Raw genomic sequence first — 7,290 nt, forward strand, 5'->3', positions numbered from 1 at the left:
AAAAAAAAAAAAAAAAAAAAAAAAAAAAAAAAAAAAATCCAGAAAATGCAAATTAAGGTACAATGACAACAGATGAGTGGTTTCCTGTGGAAAAAGAAAGTGAGAGCAAGAGGGAGAAATGACAGAGATAGAGACGGTGGAAGGAACAAAAGAAAGGTTGTGCAAAAGAGCACAAGGAACTTGTGAAGTTCATTATCTTGATTGTGGTGATAGTTTCATGGGGATATGGGCTTTGGGCAGCTATAAATATCAGCGGCTAAAGTGCTTGTGGTTTTTCACGTCTGCTTTAGGCCTATGCTCTTCATCTGAGTGCCCATCTTTACATTTGCCCCAATTAGTTGTACACATGACCATTACTCCTGGAACAAGGCCTCTTCATCATAATTTAAACTTACATTAACGTGCAGCAGACTGTTAGGTTTTCAGACATGCCGAGTGAACACCACAGCTACCCACTCAGCATCCCGGCTAACCAGAATCAGAGTGGGGACTGGAGATGGACAGAAAGGGAAAAAGAATCTGAGTGGGCAACACTTCGGCTCCAACCCAGACAGCTTCTTAATTTTATTACATGACTAAGGGCCGGGGTGGGGTGGGGTGTGACAAAGCATGAAAATCATCTGAGTTTTAGCCACAAAGCAAAACTCAGCTGATACACAGTTGGTGCTCCGTGAGCATCTGAGGATGAAATCTTGATTAAATTTTAAATGTCTCTCTCATCCCCTCATTTCTTTCTTCACTCCATCTCTCTTAATTGGCACATAAATCTTTTCCTGTTTTCTTGCCATTTGAGTTTCCTGAAATGGGAACATAAATTTTTCAGAAGAGCTGTTAATTTTACACTAATGAAAGTACCGTCATACCAAGTATACCATTTTTAAGGTACTGCTATACACACACATTTATCTACTGCTAACCACACAAGTCTCTTGATGCTCATGTGGGTATGAAGCATGCGCCCACACACAACTAAGGCCTCTCATGTTAGAGGGGAAAAAATCATACAACCACAGGGAAATCATACTACAAATTCATGATCTCCCGCCTTAGGCACCTAGGAGGACCTTTCTTTTCTCTGGTTAGTTCATTTTCCCTCTGCAGCAATCCCAAACTTACCTATCTTTCTTAAACCTCATTATCACCACACAGCCCTCCTTCCTGTTATACTGAGAACATCAATATTCTGCCTTTCTGCACCTAAACTATATCTTCATTTTCCATCTAATCTTAGCCTATAGTCTCTGACAGGCTTCCCTTCCCTATTGATCAAAACCAAGTAATCTTCTATTTGTTTGTTTGTTTTGATACTGGGGATCGAACTCCAGACCTTGTGCTTGCAAGGCAGGTGGTGGCACCACTGAGCTAAATCCCCAGCCCTAATCTTGTATTTTATATCTAGACCCTGCATTGCCTGAGAAATCTGTCCATCTGTTAGTCTCTCTGTCCCATATCTCTTCTTGAGTTACTGGATTGTAAACTTGTTCAGATCTCTTTCATTCTTAAAGAAACTATCTTTCTTTGACCCTATATTCCATCAAGCTAATAAATTACTAAGATTCCAGATTCTTATCATGGCCAAGCTCCCCGATTTCCATCTTTCATGTACACCCTACCTCTCTTCAACATAGAACATGGCAGCACAGGCTGAGTGTGCCTAGTGGAGACAATCTAATACTCCAGTACGTGATCACCAGCATGATGCCACAAGTGCACTCTCAACTTCATGTGACAGGTCACAGTCACAGCACAAGACACAGCTGGGTGTGGCTATGCATGCCTGTAATACAACTACTTTGGAGGCTGAGGCAGGAGGATCATGATCTCAAGGCCATTAGGCAATTAGGGAGACTTATCAAAATTTTAAGTGGTACAGTGCTTGCCTATCACGCATGAGAGAGGCCCTGGGTTCGAGCTCTAGTATCAATGGGGTAGGGGGAGGGAGGGCCACAGGTGCACTAACAAATGTATGACATCATGGTCAAACTTTGTGTGTAAGATGCATATGAAAAATAAATGAATTTCATGTCTGCACTGGGGTCCCATCCTCAAGGTCTTGCTATATATGCACAACTATTTCAAAGTCTAAAAATAAAAACCTGAAACTCTAAACATTTCTGGGTCCAAGCATTTTGGGTGAGATGCTGTACTACCTCCCTAGGATTCTTGAGTCATAAGCAACCAAACTGAGTTTCTTTCTAACGCTCAGTACATTTGAACTTTCTTGCCATTTGACATTTGATAGTTTTGAATAGGTAGCCAAATATTTTTTGGACAATAAAGAATGTGATGTTAGGATGGAAGTTGCTTAGACTCAGGGGAACACAGTGAATTACAAATAGCTGTTCCAGCCCACTACCCTGCCCAAGGTGTCTATCCACATCCCAGGCCCTGGAGCCTATGAATGTATGTAATCAGAAAAGAGGAAGAAAGGCTGCCAGCCGTCTACCCTTGAGTTGGGGAGATTATCCTGGACGATGTAGGCAGGCCCGAAGTGACCAACATGTCCCCACAGTGAAAGGCTGCGGAGGAGGGGTCAGAATGCTAAGATGCGAGGGAGACTCAGCCTCCCCATCGCTGGCTTTGAAGACACAGGTGTTCACAGGACAAGGAATAAAACCTCTAGAAGCCAGAAAGGGTAAGAAAACACATTTTGCCACAAAGCCTCTAGAAAGGAATGCAGCCCTGCTAACAACTTGATTTTAGCCCAGAGAAACTCATTGCCGACATAGAGCTTCCAGAGACTGATTTTGTCTTTAAAATGTACAGTCATTCATTGCTTAACAATGGGGATACATTCTGAGAAGTGCACTGTTAGTTTCCTCTTAGTGAACATCCTAAGTGTAGCTACCATAAATGCAGATGGTACAGGGCAATCTCTGTGCAGCTTTGTAATATGTGTGAGAGGCATAAACACAAGATGTATGAAGCTGCTGCAGGGGTGTAACCAAGCATGCTGGGTTACTTTCCCTGTGCTGGGGATGGAACCCAGAGCCTCGCCCATGCTAGCAAGTGCTCTACCTGCAGCCCCGGGCTTTATTTTTACACTGCTGGAAGTGGATTCATTTGCTCACACCAGCATGACCACAAACATGGGCGATAGCCTGCTGTGCTAGGATAGCTGCATCACAAGGCCCTATTTCAATTTTCTAGGCCCACCATCATCTATGTGATCTGCTATTGATGGACATCTTTTTTTTATTGTATTTACTTAGAAGCATTCAGAATGTCAACAAAACAGCTGCAACTTCTTTTTTTGCAGTTAGGGTAGTAGTTAACAGAACAACATTTTGTATAAGCTGCATCAGAGACAACTGAAGATGAAAAACCACTTTCCCCATATATAACTCATTTGTGCTGTGCACCAACAAGAACCTGTTTTAAATTTCTATGCCAATTTACAACCCCCATCCTATCCGAGGCAAGGTCAGTGGCTATTGAAATACCACCAGGACAGGGCTATCTAAAGGCATGTTCGGTAGTGTGTGAACTATACAAAAAGACACTGTACAGTTTAAAAACTAATCTTACACAGCCTTACATTTCAATGTTTTTCTTTAAAAGGAGTAAGTTGTGTACAGGAGGATTAAATGCTTTATTGACAAGAAAAAAACCCGCCAGAACCAACTTATTCATCATAATTTTCATCTTCATCCTCTTCATCTTCCTCCTCCTCATCCCCCCTTCCTTCTTTTTCTTGCTTTTTTCAGCCTTGACAACTCCCTTTTTTGCTGCATCAGGTTTTCCTTTAGCTCGGTAGGCAGCGATGTCCTTTTTGTACTTTTCCTACAGCTTGGTAGCCTTCTTCTCATCAGGCTGCTTGTCCTCTGCTGCAGTGTTATTCCACATTTCTCCCAGTTTCTTCACAATGTCACCAATGGAGAGGCCAGGATGTTCTCCTTTGACTTTCGGGCTATCTCAGAACAGAACAAGAAGGCCGAAGGAGGCCTCTTGGGCGCATTGGGATCCTTGAACTTCTTTTTTGTTTCTCCTTTAGGAGGGATATAAGTTTTCATTTCTCTTTCATAATGGGCCTTGTCTGTCTTTGCCATGTCTTCAAATTTTCCTTTCTCTGAGCACTTCTTAGAAAACTGAGAAGGTAACGGAAGCACCTGGGTGCTTCTTCTTGTGCTCCTCTCGGCAAGTTTGCACAAAGAATGCACGTGATGACACTTTGTCTCTCGGCTTCTTAGGATCTCCTTTGCCCTCTTGTTTTCCTCAGCTAGGCACAGAGGCACCCAGTGCCCATCCGGATCTCACTTGCCTCGGCACTGTCTATATGGAGCTCAGTGGCAGTCAACGGACATGTCTTATGTGGCACATGGCTGCAGTTTTTCAATCAGGTCTAATTAGTTGGGTGGGAGGTGCTGGCTTGGAGGCAGTGGTAGGACGGTAGGAAGGAAACCAAGATTTATTATGTTTGCAGCAGTACAGGATTACATACATTGTGGGGAGTTGGTATAAGTGCATAACACCTCTTGATTCTTTGTATTTCCTCTTGCCCTTCTCTCCCTCCCCCAAGAGTTCTTTAACCCTTTCCCTATCTCACTGAACTTCATGCTGCCAGCTGTTTGCTTATAATTATACATAAATGCTGAAGTCCTATTACCATTAAAAAAAACCTATGAAAACCTGACAAAGTGCATACTGTACTTGTTTTAAGAACAAACGTGTAAGGAAAAGAATAAACCTGTGAGGGGGCAGGGGATTTAGTTCAGTGGCTCTGCCGCCCACCTTGCAAACTCAAGGACCTGAGTTCAATCCCCAGTACCACCCTCAAAAAATAACCCTGTGAAATTGTCCTTTTCTGTAGTTAGTAGGGTAAACAAAGCTCCTTGGCCCCTGGTGAGAATCAATTGATAATGGCAGTGGACCTACCTGGAAATGAAAAACAAAAGGGACTCCAGAGGAAACTCCGAACATACAGTAACACTGAAGATGAAATCTACAGAATTGCAAGGCCAGGGAATTTAGCTCAGTGGCATTGCACCTGCCTCGCATCCCGAGGTGGAACCCAGTACTGCAAAAAAAATCTACAGAATTCCCTGGCCACCAATTTCCAACTTCTGAAAGCTTTCACCCAATCACTCAACTGATTTTACCCTAGTCCACTCTTCCCACTGTGCCTCAGTACTTGCTGCACATGCACACCACAGGAAGTCACTCTGGTCGCCTGAAGCTAGAATCTGCCAACAGATTGGAAAGGAAGGCCTCATTCTGCCTGGGAGAGGGGTCCACGCACCTTGCTAAGCCGGTTTGGAAACTATGGAGCATTTTCTCACAGGATGGCAACACCCACAGGGAGGCTGGATTTAGAGACACTATCTGTGGGTTGACCTGCAGATACTAATTTTCCCTAAGAAATTATGTCCCGAGTTCAGAATAGAAATCAAATTTGAAATGCATGTAAATGCTCCTTTTTCCTTTGACTCTAGAATCAGATTTATCTGAACCACCCAAGAGTCACAGGGCCAAACCTAATACATTTATAACCTCTATTCCCATCAGTGTTTCTTAAATTAGATTCTAATCCCCAAAGCTGATGAAGTCCTTTATACTCCCTTATCTCCTAATGTAACTGCAACACTGATGTAAGCAGTATGTAAATATTAATACAAAGTTACCACAGTTTATGTTACATAATAAGGGAATGGGAAAACAAACATACTTGCTTACTATACATTACACACACAAATCTATGAACAAAATAAGAAAGAAGCTTTCCTCCTCAGCTCACAGAGCTCCAAGTTTTGTCCATTCTTTTGGGCCATGTGCTGATATGGAATCAAACTCTTTTGACAGGTGCCAGACAGTAGTCACCCTGCTGCATCGATTTCAACCCACTCCAGATCAAAAATAGCTTTTAAAACCTGACCTGTACCGGACACAGGGTTTTCTTGACTGTAATCACTAAATACAGAACTGTCTGTAGCATTTAGTGTCTTGGGTGTGATTTACAGGTGGACTAAACGCAAATCCTATGACATTTTATGTAAGGGCCTTGAGCACACAGTTTGTGGTGCCATGAGTGCCCAGAACTGTCCCCCTCAGTACACCAAGGGATGGCTGTGTGCATTAGAACCCAAAACATCACAATGGCTTCTTTGTTGCTCAGATCCCATGGCCCATCCTCAAGAACCACTATGTACTGCATTGTCACAATCACTTTTTTTTTTGGTACCAGGGATTGAACTCAGGACCTTGTACTTTGAGGCAGGTGGTGGAATCACAATCACTCGTTAATAGAAGAAATGTTAAACTCATCACTATTTTATTAAAGAATTCTTATATAGGCATCTAAATAATCAAATCCAATACTAGTAAGTTATCCCTTCTGGTATAAATCACAACCTATCTGTTTAAGCTGGGGTTTTTGTGTCATTATTAAACAAGTTTTTTTGGTACTGGAGATTGAACTCAGGACCTTGCACTTGTGAGTCTGGCAGTGGAAGAGAAAGATCTTAATTATGGGTTGGAAGTAATTTGAATTTGAATTCCTTGTTTAAATATCTACTCTAATTTCAGATGATTTTCTCAATTTTTAATCTAATTTAATTAACATTTTTTTTCTTTTATGTATGTATAGAGTGCACCAAAATCAAATAGGCTGTATTCCTGGTCATAACTATGAACAATTATATTCAATAAAATACAACACTGTTTGAAAGTTAATTTTGTTGGGGGTGTGGCTTAGTGGCAGGACACTTCCCAGCTTCCCATGGATTTGCTCCCCAAGGCTGACAAAAAGTTAATTCTTAATTCATTTTATTAAGCAAATAATACTGATATAAATACCTGCAAATTTAAGACTGACAAGTGCTTAGTACATTGAAATTGAGTGTAAATTATATTGTTTATACTGAAGGAGAAAGCTGTTAATTTTTCACATTTTCAGTTACAAAGATGTTGTATCTCATTTACCATAAGTGACTTTAAAATTTCAGCCTCCCAAAGAACCTGGTTAGCAACAATCATTGCTCCAACCCTGCCTCCTGCTGCTGAGACAGCCACCTTCTGCTGCTGACACCTGGCAAGTGGAATCATGTAACATGGATGGCCTTGTGTGTCTAACTTTTCTCACTTAGCAAAATGTTTTCAGGACACACATAACATGGGTACTTCACTCCTTTTTACCAGTTCTATGGATGTGTCACCTTTTATCCACTCATCAGCTGATGCATATATGGGTTTGTCTACTTTTTGGATATTGTGACTGGTACTATTCTGAACAGCTGTGCATGTTTTTATGTGGGAAAATGTGCTAATTTCTTTTGGGGGGTTGAACCCGGGATC

General features: G+C 41.7%; 1 pseudogene; it reads right to left on the bottom strand.

Annotated features, from left to right (window-relative positions):
* Window positions 1-2,501: 2,501 nt before the first annotated feature.
* Window positions 2,502-4,556, bottom strand: LOC104874560 (annotated as a pseudogene).
* Between the last annotated feature and the right edge of the window lie 2,734 nt (window positions 4,557-7,290).

Source organism: Fukomys damarensis, unplaced genomic scaffold (genome assembly GCF_012274545.1).
Source record: "Fukomys damarensis isolate Sample0158 unplaced genomic scaffold, DMR_v1.0_HiC HiC_scaffold_25, whole genome shotgun sequence".
In the NCBI taxonomy this organism is placed as follows: domain Eukaryota; kingdom Metazoa; phylum Chordata; class Mammalia; order Rodentia; family Bathyergidae; genus Fukomys; species Fukomys damarensis.